Genomic DNA, 21,185 nt, shown 5'->3' with positions numbered 1-21,185 from the left:
CGAGCACCAATTCTTAAAGCTCGAGCATCAATCCAGAGAAGCTCGAGCCTTCCATGACATGTCAGATTTAAAGTATGGGATTGCTCTCTTTATCAGCCGTATTTCATCCCAGATGGGCCAGAAGACCTAAAAGCCCACCAGATCCTTATTTTCTTCTATAAAAGAAGGCGTAAGCCTTTAGAAGAGGTCCGAAATTTCAAGTTCTTTTTACGGTGTTATTCAGAAGGATGGTAGCGTGGTGACTTTTAGGGTTCCCACAACCTTGAAAGTGAAGATCCTAAGAAGAGAAGTGCCATTCGTGACGATGGAGACAACTTTAACATAGATGACATTCGACATCGTCATAAGTAGCTAATTTCTTTCTTAGGGCACTTATGTAACCCAATCTAGTATTATGGTTTGATTGTTTTAACTCTGGGATTTTATTTTATTATATTATGTTTACTTGATTATATGACTATGAGCAATTGAGACAACTTAATTGGTTTTCATGTTTTAGTAGATTATAAACCGTTATTCCCTTGTCTTAGATGTAATGGTTTATTGTCTATTCTCAACCTATCTTGTTGTGCGGTATCTGGCGGAGCCCTGCCGGACACAAGAATAGAGGTCTCATAATGGTATTCTAATGTGTTTTGTAAAAGAATGTTTTCATAGTCTATGCTTAGGAAAGGTGGATTGTTTACAAAGTAGTTAGAGTAGGTAGGTGGATAGTCTGCGCTAACCGCAGATAGATTATAGTTAACTGAATTTTGTAGAACATCTTTCTTTAAAACCCGAATTGAACGAATGTTATTGAGTTCAATTCATTTGAAAAACATAATTGTTAAATCCTTAGAGTTGGAGCAGTTAACCACATTATGATGATTGTGGTGAACTCAAAACCCTAAGATTTTTCTCTCTGATTACTTAGTTTAATATTTCAGTTTAATTTTAGTTTGTTTTTAATCATGACAACCAATAAACTTTCCAACCAAGTTACCTGTAAACCATAAAATGAAATTAAAGACTGAATATAAATCTTATCTCCCTGTGGGTTCAACATCTTTTTCTATAGCACTATTCTACAAGGAATAGTCTTATTGCGAGTGGTAAAATTAGACACGATCAATTTTTGGTGCCATTGCCGAGGAGATTAGTTTTTTTATTTAGTTTTTTATTAGTTTATATTGGTTTACCAGTCTTCGGACTTTCTGATATCTCACCTTAATTCTTTTTCTTTTTAGGTACAAATTAGTAGTGAGGACAAAGACGCTTAAGGGAAAAAACAATTCGGTTTATTAAACCTTTTGTGAGTTCTTATTGTTTTCTGTTACTTGGAATATTTTATTATTACTACTGTTAGGATTAGTGGAACCAGTGCATGTTAACTCACCATAATCGGACAAACACCTTTAGTGCATGATCCTGAAATAGATAGAACTCTTAAATAGTTAAGAAAGCTTAAAAGACATTTGAATTCTATAGGAAGTTCCTCTGATAATATGGCTGATCAATGTAACGCACCAGGTAATAATGGTAATGGAGAATGGGATCCACCTGTACCTCTACTACAACCACAATTGAAGGATCATTTTATTCCTACCACATACACTTCCCCTTCGTGCTTTGTTTTTCTGGATGCTGATGCAACCCATTTTGAGATCAAGCCTGCTATGATCCAAATGCTTCCTACCTTCCATGGGTATGCAATAGAGGATCCTTATAAGCACTTGGATGTGTTTTTGGAATTGTATTCAACTACCAAGTTGACCACTCTTACCAATGATTCATTCAGAATGCGTCTTTTCCAATTCTCTCTCAAGGATAAAGCAAGAACTTGGTTGCAGTCCCTTCCAACAAATTCAATATCTACATGGGAAATGTTTCAACAGGAGTTCTTGAAGAAATACTACATTGTGGGTAAAACCACATAAATGAGAAGAGAAATTATGACATTTTCCCAAATCCTGGGAGAACAGCTCCATGATACATGGGAGAGATATAATGATCTTCTAAGAAAGTGTTCATACCATGATATTGCTCAATGGCACTTAATACAGATTTTCTATGATAGTCTTACAGATTTTTATAGAAACATGGTAGATGCATCCAGTATTGGAGTTTTTCTGCGTAAGAGTTCAGCTGACGTTTGGGAACTGTTTGAGGCCTTAAGTGAAAACTCAGTGCAACATACTTCTTCCTCTAGGTCTAGGTCTTCACTTAGAATGTATAAGGTTGAAAAAATTTATGAGGTAGATAAATCTAGTGAGTTAGTCGCTCAAATAGAAGCATTGAACTGTAGGTTTGATCAAATCTTATCATTTGGCTTCACTCCTGTTGCTAATCCATAAACTGCCTTGCCAAAGGAGGTTTGTTCAATCTGTGTTAATCCCAATCATTTTGCTGACACTTGCCCTATGCTGGGACAATCATCTGATATCCCATAGGAGCAAGTGAATGCTGCATTCTTAAGACCAGCTTATAATCTATATTCTTCTCATATAATCCTGGCTGGAGAGATCATCCTAATCTATAATGGAGTAATCAAAATCAAGGAACCACTATTCCTCAATCACAGGGGCAGTATCAAAATTCATCCAATCCTACACCATAAAATAATTCTTTCAACCAATCTGGTATTTACCGTCCACTTCAGTTTAGGAATCAACCCACTCAAGCTCCAAATCTTCCACCTCCTCCTAGAAATTCTGCTTTTGAGGAACAAGTACTCAATGCTCTTGTTGATCTTAAAGCCAATACCCAATTTCTTAATACTCATTCTCAAGCCATAGCAAAGCTAGAGGCACAAGTTGGGCAAATAATGAGTACTCTATCTTAAAGAGAGGATGAAAAGTTGCCTAGTCAGCCAATAGCCAACCCGAAAGGGCAGACTTACATGATTGATGAAACCAATCCTCAGGGTATTCATCATGAGCAAGTTCAGGCTATCACTACATTGAGGAGTGTAAAAGTGGTTGATAACCAAGTTGAAAAAGGACGGGAGGAAAAAGAAAGGCTTAGGATTCCCATTGTTCCTATCATTTCTAATCCACATTCTAAGGATGTTTCCTCAAATTCTATTCCACAATCCACAAGAGGAGTTGAAGGTGGAGTCACTTCTTCATCAACTCTTAACCCTGAGACAGCTTATGAGCCAAAAATGCCTTATCCTGAACGTCTTAAGGAACCCTCTCACTTTGGTAAACAAGGGGAGAAAATTCAAGATATGATGGAGGTCTTTAAACAGGTCAAAATCAATCTTCCTCTGCTCGATCCTATAAAACAAATTTCAGCTTACTCCAAATTTCTAAAGGACTTGTGTATAATAAAAAGAAAATCCAAAAACTAAGTTCCTAAGAAAGTTTATCTCACCGAGCATGTCAGTGCTTTTCTTAAGTATAACACTCATCTTAAGGTTAAAGATCCTGGTGCTCCTACAATTTCTTGCATCATTGGAAATAATGTGATAGAGTGAGCACTTCTTGATCTTGGAGCAAGTGCAAATGTTATTCCTTACTCAGTGTATGAGAAGATAGGTTTGGGAGAGTTAAAACCTACGTCGGTTGTTCTACAGCTTGCTGACCATTCTATCTGATAACCACGAGGTATTGTTGAAGATGTACTCATAAAAGTGGATAAGTTCTATTTTCCGGTGGATTTTCTAGTTCTTGATACAGAACCGGTCCACGATTCCAAAAAGTATATTCCAGTCATTCTTGGGCGACCTTTTCTAGCCACAGTGATGAGCACTGAAAAGTGCGCATTTAAACCAGTTAAGCTTAAGTATTCTAGTACCTTTATCTATCTTACTTTGCCGTTTTAGACTTATTACGTGATATTTATATTTTCAGGCACTAATCCCAAAATTGAGCTAACTCAGGCAAATAAGAGCTTAATTGAAGCAATCCTGAGATAAACCAAAGGAGGGAGCAAAGTGGAGAAAGAAAGAAGCAAAAAGGAATCAAGTTGTGCAGCTGAAAAGTTCGATCGATCCAACTTAGAGTTCGATCGATCGAACATCTATGATCGATCACAGTACTTCTCGATAGATCCAACCTTGGCCTTTGCTGAAATTCCAAGTTCGATCGATCCAACATCACCTTCGATCGATCGAACCCTATTTTGTCCTATTCAAATGATTGATCTTATCCACAGTTGTACGCCTACCAACCACTTTTTTCCTTTTCCCCATAAATATCTTCGAAATATCTCAGCCTTGTCCTTATCCGGAGGAGTCAGACCACTTCGATCGATCCAAGATGCAGTTCGATCGATCGAACCCATTTTCGATCGATCCAAGTTAAGGTTCGATCGATCGAACTTCCCCCAGCGAGAAAAAGTTAAAGTCCAGCTCATTTATTCCGTCCTTCATCCAATCATTGGAGAATATGCCTTGCACGACCACAGCTCATCATGGGGTGTATTTGACCTACCTATATAAGGAATATGATACACTTTTTGGGAGAGTCTCTAAAGTCTCTTGTCACACATTGAAAATCATCTTGGAGGCTATTCTTGGAGAGGAAGAAGGGAGGAAGCTAGAGCAACCATTGGAGGAGATCTTCACCAACAAGAAGCAGCCATGGAGTTAGCCCTTGAGGGTTGGATCATCACTACCATGAGTGGCTAGACATCCTCTTGGGGCTAGAGTTAGCCCCAAGCATGATTTCTATACTCTAATCTTGTGTATTATTGAGGGATTAGTGTTGTATGATACATCTTGATATTCATGTATATATAAATCTTGATTATTTCATGGTTTGTATGGTTTAATGCTTCCAATTGACTATTCTATTCTATCCATATGTCTATGTATGCTAGAGTAGGATATTCATGTGCTTATCCCTAGATTTAGTGTTTTTGATGCATGTCTATGTGTATTGATGCTATAGATCTAGAGATTATCAAGATGATATGCTTAATGAATGCTATTTTGGTTTATTTGATGGTTTATGCCTATTCTTGATGGTTTGTGCCTCTCCCCTAGTCTAGATAGCTTTATTTTCATGCTAGTAGTGTAGATTTAGTGTAGTGGTAGTGTAATGTTAGATGGGAGGACAATCTACTCTTGATGTTTGATGTTCCATGCTTGTGAGTCCAAATGGCATATTCCTCTAATATTGTGTTGTATGTGGATTGTGAGCTTAATGAAGGATTAATGACTAGTTATGATATGTTGCATCTTTCACATGTGTTTCAACAATTTATTCCTCTCCCAATAGATATTTTGTACCTCTCACATGATGTTTAGATAATGCATGTTTAACTAAATCATCCTTATGGATTGCTTGGACTGTGAGCTTAATGAAAGGTTCAATGAATTGAATTGTTATTTTGTTATCTTCACATGATGTTTAGACAATATATTCCTCTACCAATAGATGTATTGTGGCCTCACACATGTTGATTGAGACAATTTGCACTTGTTGAGTCACCCTTACCAATTGAATGTCTTTTACACACACAACATTGTTGCAACACATTCATTTCCCTCATTAGTCACTTGATTATGGTTTGGAATAGTATTGTTTGGTGGTGATCTCTACACCCCAAGACCTTTCCTTCTTACTTACTCTTTATCTTATTGCATTTTAATTAATTCTTTTCTAGAAGTAATTAACCAACCCAACTCTCTTTTGCAATCATTTGGTACGCTAGAGTCAAATTTGAAATTCCAACACGTATGATCCCTTGGGACGATCCCTACTCACTCTTGCTACGTTAGTAGTGGTGTTGGTAGTGGTTTTTATAAATTTAAATTTGACATAAAAGGCTTTTCTTGAACCACACATTCACTACATTTAGTTTGGCGTTTACAAGCGACCTCGTCACACAGCAAATGCTTGCATTAACTGTAGGACTATCGCCATGGATTTATCTTTTGGGAATATGAAAGTCATGTTAAACATCTTCAATGCTATTCATCATCCCCACGATGATAGTGAATGCTTCTTTCTTGGTGTTACTGATGAGTTGGTTGAGGAATCACTCATAATTATTTTATCTAAGGATCCTTTTGAAGCTTATCTGAATCACTTTAATTATGAAGAGTTCGATATCGATTCTTCAATAGCTGAAGTGAATTCTTTGCTAAATTCCACTCCTATCACAGATTTTCCTCCATGGAAATCTAGGTCAAAGCCTCTTCCACCACCTTTTCGTGCTCTGCCTATTCTTTCTTCAGAGTCTTCACCTAAGCTTGAGCTTAAGCCACGACCAGAAAAGCTCAAGTATGCTTTCTTGGGTTTAAATGATACCCTCCCGATGATCATTGCTTCCAATCTTACAAGTTCCCAAGAAAGTAGTCTCTTAAAAGTTCTTGAGCAAAATAAAGAGGCTATTGGGTAGAGTGTGGCTGATTTAAAAGGAATTAATCCCACCATTTGCATGTATCAGATTAATTTGGAGGAGGATTCCTGAACATCTCCTGAACTCCAACGAAGATTGAATCATAATATGAAGGAAGTATTTTTGAAGGAAGTTGTGAAGTTACTAGATGCGGGAATAATCTACCCCATCTCAGATAGCAAGTGGGTGAGTCTTACTCAGGTAGTACCAAAAAAGATAGGTATTACAGTAGTTGAGAATTCCAAGGGAGAATTAGTTCCACAGCGCACCACCACTGGATGGCGTGTGTGTATTGATTATTGGAAACTCAACTCCGTTACTAGAAAAGTTCATTTTCCACTTCCATTCATTGATCAAATTCTAGAGCGATTGGCTGGCCAGAGTTATTATTACTTTTTAGACGGATATTCCGGCTATAATCAAGTGGCCATTGATCCTAAGGATCAAGAGAAAACTACTTTTATTTGTCCATTCGGTACATTTGCTTCTAGACGAATGCCTTTCGAATTGTGTAATGCGCTAGCAATATTCTAGAGGTATATAATGTCTATCTTTTTGGACATGGTTGAAAAGTTTCTCGAAGTCTTTATAGACGACTTCTCTGTTTTCGGGTCCACATTCGAAAACTGTCTCCAAAATATTTCCTTAGTGCTTCAGCGTATTAGGGAAACCAATCTTATTCTTAGTTGGGAGAAGAGCCATTTTATGGTTCAAAAGGGAATTGTTTTAGGACATATCATTTCAGAGAGAGGTATTGAAGTTGAGAAAGCTAAAATAGATTTGATCTCTAAATTGCCTCTTCCGACCTCCGTAAGGGGAGTGCGATCATTTCTTGGGCACGCCGGGTTTTATCGACGCTTCATTAAGGATATTAGCAAATTTTCCCATCCTCTGTGTAATTGGTGTGTCGCCGCACCAAAGTCTAAAGATGTGCAAAATAGTGTGTAAAAACTTGGTGCAGCTCGTCGCGATGGCTCCAAATTTATGCAAAAGATAGTGTGAATGTGCAATGTGGCCAAATTTTAAATTTATAAATGCCACTACTACCTCTAACTAAAAATATAGCTAAGGTAGTCCCAAGGGATTGTAGGCGTGTTTACAATGGAAATAATATATAGGGTTAGTAGGTCAAATGATCAAAAGGTTAGTTTGTTTGGTTGATTAAACTATAATGCAATTGAAATTAGAGCAAACAAAATACAATGATTTATAAGATAGGGAAAAAGATATAGAGGAGAGGACTTGGGGTACTAGAGCTCACCACTAAGCTTGACTTCACTAGACATTAGCAATTGTATATCAATGGGGAAATTGATAACTTGCGTGTGTGTGTGACAGTAATTGAAACTAGGCATGGATGGTAAATAAGTATAGATTGTCTAGCTAATTAAAATGGAAAGCATAACCTATCAAATGAGACCAAAATCCATTCAATGAAACCACAACTTATGCACACACAACTATCTAGAGGCGTACATCCTTTGCATTCATAAGTATGGAACACCAAGGAACAAGAGTAGATTGTCCACCTATCTATGAATCTAAAGCAACTACACTACATCTATACTAAAGACATGGAAATTAAACTAAGTAAGCTAAATGTGTGGCACAATCCATCAAGAAACAAGTGTGAACCATCAAATAAATTACAAGAGTGTTCAATTAAGCACTATGTTTTGATCATCACTAGATTAACTTCATCCATACACATAGACATGCATAAATTCCATTAAATCTAGAGAAAAGCACATGAATCATCCATTCTAACATACATAGACATATGATTAGAAATAGATAATCAATTGGAAGCATTAATCCATACACATCAAGTAGAAACCACAAGATATATATATAAGTCCAAGATCAAAACATTTATTACAAGAAAATCCCCAAAAATATACAAAGCACTAGGTCTAGGAAGCAAACTTAGGGGCTACTCTAGCCCCAAGTAGATGTCTAGCCATTTATTGAAGTAGTCATCCAACCTTCAAGGGCTATCTCTATGGTAGGAATGACCTCTTTCTTGATGGAAACCCTTAGAAGAATGGAAGAACTCCCAAAATATGTAAAACTTTCTCTAGTCTCTAGCCTCCTGTTCAAGATATATGATATGAGATGTATCAAGATGAATAATGAAGATAGATGATGAAGATAATGCTTTTAAAATGGCTCCAAATCCTTATATAGGAGGCTCAAGTGTCACACCCAATGGTTTGGACTCGTGCACTAAGGTCCTTGCAATGATTGCACCACGAGCCATTTTTTAATGAGCTTGACTCTGTTTTAATTTAGACTTGAGGAGGTTCGATCGATTGAACTATGATGAGATCGATCGAACTTAAGTGAGATCCATCGAATACTGTAGAGATCGATCATCCTTGGCGGTGCCTTTTTGAATAAAGACAAATCTCTGAGATATTTTGGGAAAGAGATAAAAGTGGTAGGTGGGGTGGTAAGTGTGGATAAGATTAAACAATTTCGAACGATCGAAGAAAAGTTAGATCGATCAAACATGCTGGAATCTTTTGGATAAGGACAAAGGCTTAGATCTATCTTGAAGTGTCTAGATCGATCACCTCCAAATCGATCGAAGAATTGTTGAGATCGATCGAACATGCTGACTTTCCACACTTTGCTTCATTTTGCTTCCACTTTGCTCCTTTCTTCCATTTAACTTGAGATAGCTTCTTTAGTGCTCTTATTTGGCTGAATTAACTTATTTTTGGGATAAGTGCCTGAAAAGGGCAATAACATGAGATTAGTCTAAGGAAGGAAAATAAGATAGATAAATGTCCTAAAATCCTCAAGCTTAAAAGGTTTAAATGCGCACTTTTCAGCGCTCATCAGACCCCTAAACTTAAATATTGCTAGTCCTTAGCAATGAACTACAAAGTAAAAGAATGAAATGAACAACTATACAATTATAATTTAGAAAACAATAAATAGATAACGCCACTTCGTAGGGAACACGATTGCATTTAGCATATGCAACAAGTCTTTTAAACCCCTAGGTTACCCCTAGTGGACGTGTGAAGTCTCGTGAGGATTTTCAAAAATGATACCCACAAACATTAAGCTCATTCTCACTAAAGAGGCATCATTATTGCAAACAAGGATTGGGAGAAAACTACCTCAAGTATGCAATTTTTCCACCATTTCCAAGCAATCTCCTAAAATTTCAACATCAAGTAGGCAAATATGGTCCTCCACACATCAATGTGATGATCATGCAAATAAAAAAAATTCTAAAATCCTTTTTGAGTGGACCGGCATCAAGTATGTTGCTATCGAAGCCAACTAAAGAAATGATCACATCTTTACCTTCAAACTAGCACACAAATCTAGTACCGATTATCAAGTCAAAGAGTGGTCCTTTTATTAAAGCTTTATTCAACTAGGTGCATTTATTCTTTTCAGTCGATTTTTTTTTTTTTTTTTTTTTTGTGGGTACTATTCTAAGGATCAAAGATGGAAACATAGTGCAATGTGTTGATCTATTAAGATTTCTAGCGATCCATGAGGTCGAACGTTAGGTCAATGACTCCTAAACCGGATGGCTTTAGGGCATTAGGTGTTCAAACACCCCTAAGGACTTACAAGCTCAAATTAACTAGGTTACAAATCCAAACAACCTCCATCTAATCATTTCTCACTTCTCACTTTTTGGGAGAAGTCTTCACTTATTTATTTATTTATTTTATTACTTTTGCAACTTATTTATTTATTTATTATTATTATTTTTCAACATTCAATTATTAACTTAGAGTTTGGGCCCTCCACCTTTCGATGCGAGAAATTCAATGCTTGATGAGGCTAGAATCCCGGCTACTCAATGAAAAAGGATTGTTATCCACTTTTGTCAAAATGAAAGCTTTCAATGCACTACTAGCCCAATTGGGATATAACCAATTCAATAATCAACAAAGCATGTACCCCACAAATGAATGCTAGTGTGCGTCTGTGCAGTGTAGAATCTTAGAGTGAATCTCAAAACAATCACAAGATTAGGATGATGTGGACCACTTGTGCAAGCATGATATTAATCTTTCAAAAAATTTACTCCTAAATGGCATCCACAAGGCATACAAGGAGTATTGGACTCTCAAGTCAAGCAATTTTTAAATTTTAAGTAATATAGTCCTCAAAAGATTAAAATCATAGCTAGTCATGGACCAATCATAAAAAATCCCTAAAATACATAAGTCATGCTCAAATTTTTTGAATTGAAAGCAAACACTGCAATTAACACCCATTATCCCCAAACTTAAATGGCACAATTTCCTCAATGTGTAAAGAGAACAAAGAAAAGAGTATACTAGTGCAGCTATGGCAAAGAATAGCCGGGACAGAATTATCCAAAGTGGGTTATATAACCCCCCCAAACTTGGGATTAACTGTGGTCTTGAAAAGATGGCACTGGGATAAAAGCTGATCATATAGCAAAGGGGATAATAACAGTGCACAGTGAACATGCAAGTGTAAATGGGATAATAGATGAAATAAGGAGAGAGAGATAGGGGTGGTCTTGAAAAAAAAATTTGGGCAGCACTCTCTTTCACTGAAGTCACTGGGATGTACATGATAAATGGAGTCAATCACAGATAAATGTATCAATATAAAATTCAGACATCCAAAAATATCATGTATAGAAAAAGAAAGATAATATACAGTACATCATAGTATCAGGGCCAACAGACTGGCCACAAAAATTGCAGTATCAAAATAACAGTAATGTATTACAGATATATAAAATGATGAGAGTAAAGAGATAGAGAGATCAGGAAGAGGAGGTAGGGTGAGCACGGCGTGATCCCCGGATATCTCTGGATAAATCCTACAGTGCAACCATGACGTCTGAACGGAGAGATGCCATATCAGTGCTAAGGGAGGCCACATCTGACCGAAGAGAGACAACTGTGTCCTCCAAGGTCTGTATACGCTCTCCTAGGCCAGGTGTCGGAACTGGAGTGTCATGGATGACTGGGTCAGGAGAATGATGATCATCCTGATTATGCTTTGGAAAATGTAATGGCGACCCTGCCTAAGAGTGATGTGGTGACTCCATTGGAGGTTCTCGCTCTAAATCAATATCCATATGCACATTCGCAGCTGCCGGTGGGTCTGCTGGATCATGCTTTGCCGCCACTGCTGCTGCCCCCGCCTCTATCTCTGCTAACTCCACCTCTTCAGCTGCCAAGACAGCCTCTTGCTTTAAGCTCCTGATAAGAGCATTATAGCTTTTATTCCAATCCTTCTTGCCATAGTGGCAAGCCCCTGTCTCTGTATGCTCCTGTGGATGGAAAGGGTAGTGTTGGTCCTTGAGGATCTGTGTAATAAGATGTCCAAAGGGGTGAAAAGTGGCCCGTTTAGGCTTGGTCTTGCTGATGAAGCTCGCATATAATCTCATCATAAAACTCCAGATGAGTGCAAGAACAGAGAACCAGTGCCCTGTATAGAAGGCGTAGAGGGCTGCAAGAAAGTCGAAAATGCCACTGGATCTTTTGGCCTGCCATAAATACGTTTTAGAAGAGAACTGAATCAAAGAACCAAAGATCATCGGGCAGATAAGTCTTGGTGGCGAAAGTCTCGCCATTTGCGTAATGGCCAATAAGGGCAACGACCATGTCTGTAGTAGAAGGTCTCCTCAAAATAGGATACTGAAGGCCGAGAGGGTAGATATACGGGCATCGTGAGGATATGGCTAGTGACTCAACAGTGATGCTGATGGGTGGCCATAAAAAATGGTCCGTAGCTCCGATAGGTTACTTGGGGCCGGCCGGAGGTTCTGGAAGAACACTCGGACGAGCCTCGGGTAAACAGGGTAGGTAACTGGAGCAAAAATAGCAGATATGCCCTGTCGGTCAATGTCATAAAATGCCGCCCGTGTCAGAACTGACCAAGAAAAGAAGGCGATGTCGAATACTACTCATGCGCCACCTGAATGTGTCTATATCTCCTGCTGGGCCTATCTTGGGTCTGGCCTGGCAATGCTGGTGGTGGTGCATGCTCATCCTCATCTGAAGAAGATAATGCAGAAGCTGAAGACTGTAGTCTGGTGTTGGCGGATGAAGACTGAGCTATAGCTGACTCTAGAGCTGGCTTTTGAACATAAGAAGGTCCCGCCTACTCCTCTGGCTTCTCCACATGCTGTCGAACTCGGCGGACATATTGCTGGTTGGTAACTATCTTTAACCTAACCATGGTCTGCAAAAAGAAAAGAAACACTTGCAATTGGAGTCAGTAACAGATAATTGAAACACAGTATATAGAAACATGTATGCCAAATAAGATAGACAAGTCAGAATGGAGTACATGAATCTATGCAAGTGAAGACGCATAGATTAAGTATGGAATGCATCCAATGTAGAAAACACAGGCATTGGGTACAAATAAGATAGCATGGAACACAAAAGATGGTGTGTGAGGTGTGATGAGCGCTGAAAAGTGCGTATTTAAACCCCTTAAGCTTAGGTATTCTAGAACCTTTATCTATCTTATTTTACCATTTTGTATTAATTTCGTGTTATTTTCATTTTCAGGTACTTATCCCCAAAATAAGCAAACTCAGCCAAATAAGAGTAGAAATGAAGCAATTCTGGGATGATTCAAAAAAAGGAGCAAAGTAGAGCAAAAGGAAGCAAAAGGTGGAATTTTAGCAATTTCGATCGATCTCAAGAAAAGTTCGATTGATCCAACTTTCATCGATTTCAGCACTTCAAGATGGATCTGAGCCATGTTTGTTCCTATTCAAAAATCTCAAAGTTCGATCGATCCAACCTCAATCTCTGATCGATCGAACCATCTTATCCTTATCCAAATGATTGATCCTATCCAGTTGTACCATCCTACCAACCACTTTTATCCTTTTCCCAAAAATATCTTTAAAATATCTCAGATTTGTTTTTATCCAAAAAGGCACCACCATTGAGGATCGATCTAGCTTTAGTTCGACAGATCTCAGCCATGTTTGATCGATCCAAGGTCAAGGTTCGATCGATTGAACTTCCTCCAGTACGAAAAAATCCAAATTCCAGCTCATTAAAAGTTGTCTCATATCCAATCGTTAGAGGATTATTGGTGTACGAGCCTAGCTCATTTAGGGTGATTTTTGACCTACCTATATGAGGAATATGAGCCACTTTTTGAGAGAGACTTGATACTTTTGATACACATACCTAGAGAAAATAATACTTAGTGAGGAAGCAAAGGAGATGAGGAAGCTAGAGACACGATTGGAGACTCTTCATCAACCAAGGAGCAGATTTCTTCCATGGAGCTTGCCCTTGAGGGTTGGAGGACATCATCCATGAGTGGCTAGACATCCTCTTGGGGCTAGAGTTAGACATCACTCATGAATCATCCATGAGTGGCTAGACATCATCCATAAATCATCCATGATGGTTCATACTCATTTCTTGATGGATTGTACCTCTCCCTTAGTTTAATTAGTTTAATTTAATGTCATTAGCTTAGTTGTAGTGTAGTTGTTAAATGGGAGGACAATCCATGCTTGTTGTTGATGTTCCATACTTATGAAAGCAAACAACATATATCTCTAACCTTGTGATGTGTTTAGATTGTGAGCTTAAAGAAAGGATTAATTGCTTAATTTGATATGTTGTGCTATCCACCATGTTGTTTAGACAATATATGCTTAATTTGTCATCCATGCTTGTTAGAACAACCACACACACACACTTTGTTGTAATACATGTTTTTCCCCTCATTAATCATTCATTAAGGGTGTAGAAAAGCTATGCTTAGTGGTGAGCTCTAAACCCCAAGATCTCTCTCTCTTCTATTCTCCTTATTGCATTATTGTTTACTTAGTTTAATTTGCATCTAGTTTAATTCAACCAACCAACCACTATTTTGATCATTCGACCTACTAACCCTAATTTTGATTCCTCAACCTAGTGCGACCCTCAATCCCTTGGGATGATCCCTACTTGCCCTTGCTATATTTTTAGTGAAAGGTAGCAGTGGTAATTTGTAAATGTAAAACTTGGCCACATTGCATAAACTTTGGGTTTGAATTGACGGCATCACACCAAGTTTTTGGCGCCGTAGCCGGGGATTGATTGATTGTCAATGTTGTATTTGTGGAATCAATTAGGAATTAGTACTCTTTTGATTGTGCCTTTACTTTGTTTTCAATTTTGTTACTTATTATGTTTGTTCTTGTTTGACTAGGAGTATTGAGCTAGGAAGTAGCAAAGGAGCATTCAAGCAAATGAGTTAAGCAAGCAAGGAAAAATGCTAAAAATCTAAAAATTTGTTAAGCTAAAAGCTAAAAATTGGAGTTGAAGTGCTAAAGGACCTTTGTGAGCTTTTCTTTACTCATCCCTTAGTTAAATCATCGGCCCGCGTGGAGGCTTGTATTTTAATTCTTAGATAAATCGTGAGCCCACGTGGAGGCAATTTACTTTTTTTTGCATGTTGTTAAAGCATGGGAGTATGAGAACATTGAATATGGAGGAAGGTTGTTGATTGTTGATTTGTTGTGAAGGTGAAGTGTTTGTTGTTATTGCTTGTTGTGTTGCATTGTGCATACATGGTCGTAGATCATTGAGACCCACTATTGTCCCTTTAAATTTTTATCTTGAATCCAATGTTCGAAACCCTAGGGGAAGAGGTAGTTCTAGTCAATCCATTTTATCAATGGAAGGACATAATGAGGACCATGTGGAGGACCTTGGTCACATAGACCAACAAGGTATCCTCCACCCCAATGTGCATCATGATAACATGCAAGTCCCATTAGGCATGCCAAGGCCATTCATTCATCCACCTCAACAACAAGGCCAAGTTCCACTGGGAATGCCAAGGCCAATCTATGCTCCACCACCACCTATCATTTAAGGCAATCAAGGTGCCCATGTTGCACCTCCAATTGCTAATCCTCCCCTTGCTTTAAGAGATCACTATGTGCCTAATGAATTTAATGCACCCACATGCATTCAATTGCCACCATTTAGAGCACATCATTATGAAATCAAGCCACAAACCATTCAAATGCTTCCAAATTATCATGGACTTCTAAGTGAAGAACCTTACAAGCATTTGGATGAGTTTCTTGAAGTATGTTCCACCGTAAAATACACGGACATGCTGGAAGAGGTCTTAAGGCTTAAAATTTTTCCATTCACCCTTAAAGACAAGGCAAAATATTGGTTTAACAATCTTAGGCCTTTTTCAATAACTTCTTGGGCATAAATGCAACAAGAGTTCTTGAAGAAGTACTATCCGGTTTCTAAGACCAATGCCATGAGAACTTCAATTAGGGAATTTTCACATGGGGATGGAGAAACATTTCATGAGGCATGGGAACGCTTTAATGAATTGCTTAGGAAGTGTCCACATCATGACATGCCCAAATGGCAATTAGTTCAATATTTCTTTGAGAGCTTATCGAACAATTACAAAGGCATGGTTGATTCTTCCATGGGTGGCTCTTACATTGATAGGCATGAGGATGACGTGTGGCGTTTTTATGAGAGCATGAGTGAAAATTCTTTGCATTGTACTTTATCTTCAAAGAATGGTAAAAATTCTAGTGGTAGGAAGAGTGTCGGCTTACATCAAGTCGACCACTCCAATGAAATTGCCGCCGAAATGAAATCATTATCTCAAAGGTTTGAACAATTTTTGATCAACCAAAACTCGGCGAATCAAGTATCTTCCTTCCCTAACCATTCTCATCATGCATCTAATGAGACATGTATGACTTGTTCAAGTGTTTTACATTCTACTTCTAATTGTCCTCATGGACATGTGCAAAGTGAGCATCATGAACAAGTAAATGCAATAATTGTGAATCAAGAGAACAATCCTTATGGCAATCACTACAATCTTAGTTGGAGAAATCACCCGAACTTCTCTTGGAAAAGCCAAAGGGAGGGCTTAAACCCTTCTCAAAGTGGTTTTCAAGGAAAGTACATTCCACCTCCAATGCAAAGCCAAGGTTCCCAAGGTTTTAGATCATTATACCAATCACAAGGAAACCAATTTTCAAATTCTCATTTTCCTAATCAATCATATTCCCAAGGAAATGTTAAAAGTCCTGCTTTTGAAGAGAAAGTTGTGACCGCTTTGGGCACTTTAGAGGCAAACACACAATTACATCATTCTTTCTCTCAATCCATTGCAAAGCTAGAAACCCAAGTTGGGCAAATAGCTAGCACTTTAAATGAGAGAGAGAAGGGAAAAATGCCTTTGAATGCCCCATAAAAGCAACAATGTGTTGTGGAAACTCATTCCTCATCGGAAGGTCACACAATAGAGCATGTCAATGCGGTGACTACCTTGAGAAATGGAAGGATTGTGGACAACCAAGTGGGTATTTCCAATGAAGAGAGTGAACCGGTGTAACCAAAAGTTGACACCCGTCCCATTTCATATCATATTCCTCTTTCATTGCATGTGCATGACCATATAAATGAGAATGTGTTGAAAAGTGATTTGAAAAGTGATTTTGAAAAGAGAAATTTGCAAAATGATTTGAAAACTTCTTATATTGAAGAGACTTTAAAGAAAAATTTTGAAAAGGTTTTTGAACCAAAAGCTTCGTTTCTAGATGCCTTAAAAGGATCCATTTGAAATGACAAGTAAAAGGCCAAAGTAAATGAAATCATGGATGTGTTTGGGCAAGTGAAATTCAATCTTCCACTTTTGGATGCAATCAAGCAAATTCCAGCTTATGCCAAATTCTTGAAAGACTTGTGCACCCAAAAGAGGAAGAACAAAAGCTAAGCACCTAGAAAAATGGTCTTAACCGAGCAAGTAAGCTCAATTTTGCAGCATAACACTCTTCTAAAGTTTAAGGACCCCAGTTCACCTACCACTTCATGCATCATTGGTGATCATATCATTAATTGGGCTCTTATTGACCCAGGAGCTAGTGTTAATCTTCTTCCATACTCGGTATACGTCAAATTAGGCTTAGGAGACTTGAAACCGACGTCGGTAGTTTTACAACTTGCCGACCGATCAATCAAAAAGCCTAGGGGTATCATTAAGGATGTCTTGATTAAAATTGATAAATTCTTCTTTTCCATTGATTTCGTTGTCATTGACACGGAACCGGTCCCAAATCCTAAGAGCCAAATTCCCATTATCCTTGGCCGTCCTTTCTTGGCAACAGCAAATGCCAACATCAATTGTAGGACGGGGATAATGAAAATCTCATTTGGCCACATGAAGGTAAAGTTAAATATTTTTAATCCAACCCCCAATTCATTTGACAAGTATGAAGAGATTAATGTTGTAGAGAAATGTTATGACCTCAAATGTGAAGCAATTGAGTTTTGTGTGAGACCAAAGTTTTAAAAAGTCCATCTTGAATCTTGAAACCAAAGAAAGTTATTTCAAAATCTTGTTTTGAAAGGGTGTGAAAGCCCAAAGATTGTCTTGACCAAGGACCAAAAACATCTTTTGAGCTTACCATTTGTTGGGTGGAGTTCAAAGCACTTATCACCTCATTGAGGACGGGATGCACTACAAGATGTTTGATCTGGGCTAAAAGAGCCCAACGTCTTGCTAGAGACGTTAAAAACTAGCAAGACATTTCGTAGGGTGTCACAACTCTATTCCTCCCTCATTTCTATCTTTAATTTCATTTCTTGTAAAGTCTAGATATTGGCTTTGGGTTCATACGCATTGCTAGGAGCTGTGATTAGGACTGCATGCACTTTTATGTTGAAATTGAGCATTTTGCGTAAGTTCGATCGATCTCTAAGGAGGATTCGATCGATCGAACTTCGACCTGCATCCAACACTTAGAAAATTTTCGACCTGCATTCAACCTGCATCCAAATCACCTCTCTGTCCCATCGATTGAATTTGTTCTCAGATCGATCATAAGTTCTTAGATCGATCCAAACTTCAAGTTTGATTGATCTTGAGTTCCAACACCTAGAAAAATTTTGAACCCAAAAACCTGCATATTTCAGCTCTGTGTTAGATCGATCGAACATTTTGTTCAGATCGATCTCTGTTCTTCATCTCACTATCTTTGACTTTGTTTTAATTCTTAATTTCAAAAATTCCAAAAAATATTTTATTAATTTTTATTGTCTTTATTGTCTTTATTTATTATTTTATTTTCTAAAAAAAAATAATATATAAATATATATATATATATATATATATATATTTTATTCAAAAATTTTCTCAAAATTACTTTGAGGAGAGATCGATGTCAGTTCGATTGAATTGGCAATGGAATGTTTTTTTTAAAAAAATGAACCTGAGGGTTTGAAGATCGTCGAGTTGTGTACTCTTGGAATTTCAAGCCCTATCCCTTGTCGCCGCTGCTCACCCACTCTTCTCCATCTCTGGCGAGACCTCCGGCGATTTCCCCTCATCCCGAATCTCTTTCTCTCCTCTTGTGTAACGACCCGGTCATTTGCCTTCCTTTCCTTTTTCCTGAAATTTTACGAATGAATTTTTTTCGTTTAATTTTCTTTTCTGTGCTCTGTTTCGTGTCGCTTAGTGTCATCTCGAGTGCTCGGAATTGGTTCCTGAGACTCTTTTCCGTGGATTGACAACTTCCTTTGAGGACCGAGTCATTTTCACATTTTTCGTTTTTGACACTATGCGCTATTTCGTCCTTTTCTCTATTCTGTCTTATCTCCGTTTGTCAGTTTTTGGCACAACCTCACTTCTCATGCTCGGAGTTGGTTTTTGACTTCACGTGCCTTTATCTTGAGTGGTTTCCACGAAATATGTATCTTTACTTTTGTAAGAAAGTACTCTGGTTGCTCTCGGTGTCCATAGGGGCATGGATGCAAAGTTCTTTGAAATTATTTTCTTTTCTTGGGGTGTTTTTCGTAAATATCTTTTGAAGATATTTTATTTCAGGGGTTTTTAAGAAAATATTTTTGGAAGATATTTTCATTTTAAGCCATAAGTGCAGTTTACACTTTTTGGAGCGGCCATTGTGCAATTAATGAAAGTTATTACAAAATGTCTTGTTTTGAGTCTGGATCTGCGTACGGGATTCATTTTCACATTTCGTCGAGTTGTGTGCTCTTGGAATTTCCTCCTGATCGATATTTTCCAGTTTCAGGGTTTCTGGCCCCGGTTTTTGCCAAACTTGTTTTGGGCATAACTTTCTGCTCGGGACTCAGTTTTCAACGTCGTTTCTTTTTTTGTTCATATTTTATCATTTTGAATCTTTTTCGTTCACAAAGTTTTGCTATTTGAGCCCGTCTGCTCAAATTTTACTTTTTCAGACCCGGCGGTTTACTTTTTCATTTTCCATCTTCTCCCCTCTTCATGCACGACCTGGAGCTCCAATGGCAGCCCAAGGGGTGCTGCCATCTTCTCTCTCCTCTTTTGGTTCACTTTTCTTTGATGGAAAGTCTTCGGCCTTAACGTTTGTTGTTCCCCTCGCCGTGCTCTACCTTTTCCCCTTATTAGAATTCAGTTTTGACCATTTCTTGAGTTTGGTTTTGAGGTCAAGTTATAATTTTGATGGGGCTTTGATGGGGGTTATGTTCACGGTGTTGTCCTCGACAAAACCTCTCGGTATCGTCAAATTCGGAGCACTTTTATTTTGGTGGGCCTTTGGGATTTTCATCTCAAATTGAGGTAGGGGATGTTTTAGGTTTAAATTCTTGTTATATAGCATACTTGTAATGCTTATACTACTTGTTTGCATGATTAAATATAAAATCTAGAGATTTTATTATTTATTTTTCTTGTACGGGATCTAATTTTCCTAGTTGCTCATGATTTGGTTTAAACATGTAGCATGATTTTATATTACCCCTTGATATGCTCATTGTCGTGTATTAAAATTGGAACATTTGAATAAGTATTAAAGATTTTATTTAATATTTATCTTAGGTGAAAGATTAATTCACATGGCCTTAACTAGCTTAAAATTAATATGTGTTAGCATACTAAATTAGGCCTTAGCATGCTCTCCAACATAGTTGAATTTGAAAGTGATTGGAGGTGTTTTGAAAATTAGTAATTATTAATTAATTTGATTAATTAATTTGCCTCGAGTGCACTATTCACTCCATTCGAATTCCGACTTGATATTCTTGATCTACATGCCATATAACTTCACATATATTTGATTTAGAATATTCGGTGAGGTTTTGAAACCTTTCATTTAATTAAATTCCATGTTTAAGATTTAATCTTTATGGTGATATACAACTTGGGATTGTATTCTGGCATGCTTGAAAATTAAGTTTAGGTATAGTTGTTCACATATATTAAATTGGGATTAATTGCATGAGAATTGCAACTTTTAATTTATATTTAACTTTAGTGAAATGTTAAGTCACATGGTCTTAAATTGAATGAAATAAACTTGTAATGTGATATTTTACTAGTCCTTGGCATGTTCTCTAAGATATGTTAAATTGAGAGCATTTGGTTAAGTTTAAAAATCTAGGGATTTTAATTAAAAGAATTAATTAAAATCTATTTAATGGTCCCCTTAGCTTAATTAAGTTTTTAACTTGATAATTGTATTGATCATGACTTGTTACTAGCATATATTAATTTGGGACTATTAGAAGTTGTTTTACAACCTTGGTAATTAAATTAGCATGATTTAATTAAAGTTCTACTTTGTTGTTCCAACAACCTAATTGAGTTTTAGAATGGATATAGGTGATGACCATGCCATGTCCTTTAACATGTATTAAATTGAGGTTAATTGAAATTGAATCGAAAATTTAGAGAATTTAATTGTGTTTATCTATTTAAATTCTATCAATTTGCTCCATGATCTAGTTGTGTTTTAGAAGTGGTTTCTATATTCAAATCATGGATTTAGACTTGTTGTATATTCATTTGGTTATGTTTTGAACATTGGATAACATAGTTGCTAT

At 37.4% G+C, this 21,185-nt stretch overlaps 1 pseudogene; it reads right to left on the bottom strand.

Moving 5' to 3' along the window:
• Positions 1-15,602: 15,602 nt before the first annotated feature.
• On the bottom strand, positions 15,603-15,701 carry LOC132287302 (small nucleolar RNA R71; annotated as a pseudogene).
• Positions 15,702-21,185: the final 5,484 nt, after the last annotated feature.

This window comes from Cornus florida, unplaced genomic scaffold (genome assembly GCF_030987335.1).
Source record: "Cornus florida cultivar Cherokee Brave unplaced genomic scaffold, ASM3098733v1 CherokeeBrave_3.0.0_Hap2_Chr11, whole genome shotgun sequence".
NCBI classification, from domain to species: domain Eukaryota; kingdom Viridiplantae; phylum Streptophyta; class Magnoliopsida; order Cornales; family Cornaceae; genus Cornus; species Cornus florida.
This window is presented reverse-complemented; position numbering and strand designations above follow the sequence as displayed.